General features: G+C 21.9%; 1 protein-coding gene across 1 annotated transcript in view; it reads right to left on the reverse strand.

The window, feature by feature from the left end:
• Window positions 1-1,206: 1,206 nt before the first annotated feature.
• KrT95D (phosphofurin acidic cluster sorting protein KrT95D) overlaps window positions 1,207-1,469 on the reverse strand; it is a 52,630-nt gene continuing 52,367 nt past the window's right edge. Inside the window, exon 10 of the mRNA XM_014426890.2 lies at window positions 1,207-1,379. The gene's annotated coding sequence lies outside the window, so the exon portion shown is untranslated. The remainder of the gene's footprint in view (window positions 1,380-1,469) is intronic.

Raw genomic sequence — 1,469 nt, forward strand, 5'->3', positions numbered from 1 at the left:
TAAAACAGGAATGATTTAGTTATTCTTAGCAATTTTGCGTGTAACCAAATAGTTTTAGGTGTGTATAAATTTCTTTTCATCAAATTTTTTGATGATATAGAAACATCACTTTATAATTATGAAAATATTTTAAACGAATAAAGATGAAATCTCCTATAAACAAATTTAGATATGTATCTGTAATTAAAAATAATGCAAGATATGTCATGACTAATTCATTTGCATTTTATTTTATTAATAATTATAAGTTTCCATTTTTATGTATTTTAATTTTTAAAAAGTGTCACACATTGTTTTATCCATTAAGATGAAAACAAAGTTGTTATTACCATATTCATTAGCTAATGACAAATTTCAGTTGCTTGATTGTTAATCCCGCTACCAATTCCTTTCTTAGTTCAGAACTTATAGTAGCATATACTGAAATAATTAATTTTATTTCAGGAATAAAAATGATAACAAGAAGTTGAGAAGTTGAAAAAAAAAAACACCAATAAGAACCTGCTGCAATCAATATAATTAAAAGTCCTGAAGAATTATTATTTGTACTAAGCAGAACCTGTGCTATAGCTGCTTACCAAAATAAATAATTCCATTATTCTGTCGTAATTCCAAGAAAAGATATCTTAAGCAAATAGCATATATAAAATAAGTTAAGATTTATCATATAAGCATGGATCGAATATAACATCACAAAAATAAATTACATAAGACTAATATTTAAGGTCATGAGTCTCTTCAAATAAATGTATTAGTAAGAAAAATTCTAAATAAATTAGAAACATAAACAGCATATAAAATAAATCTGAAAACCTTAATTATCCTTCAATATGTTTAAAAGGATTTAAAAACAATTACAAAACAAATAACACATTTTAAAATAGTTGAAAAAAAAAGCAAGTCATTTTATTAGATTAATAAATAAAATACAATATAAACAAGACCTTATTAATTCAAGCAACATTTATGAGAATAATAACTTGTCTTATCACATAACTTAATTTTTAAATAAACTAAAAGATAATTTACTAATGGCGAGTAAAAAGCAAAATGAAAATAAATACATATTTAACCAAATATTAATAAAAGGATTTATAATTTAAAGTCATTACATTTAAAATAAATAAAAAAACAAACAAACATAATTTCTTATAGCAGAGATCAATAAAGTAAAAATCAAATATTTACTAATTAAGGAAGACAAGATAATTTGTAAATTATATATTTTCCTTTATGACAAAATATCTAAATTTTAAGATAAACAATGATAAAACAATAGTTTTCTTTGGTAAAATAATGATGCACCAATAATTTTACATTTTTATGTCCACATTCACATAAATTATCATTGAAGACTAGTATGAGTTCTTCAGTCCAGTCTGCAAAAGCATAATACATATTATAAAATATATATAGTATTTTACTTATAAAATTTCATAAAATTCAAAATACTGCTAGGAAGTGATAAT

This window comes from Halyomorpha halys, unplaced genomic scaffold, assembly GCF_000696795.3.
Source record: "Halyomorpha halys isolate HHAL.00 unplaced genomic scaffold, Hhal_1.1 Scaffold601.1, whole genome shotgun sequence".
NCBI lineage: Eukaryota > Metazoa > Arthropoda > Insecta > Hemiptera > Pentatomidae > Halyomorpha > Halyomorpha halys.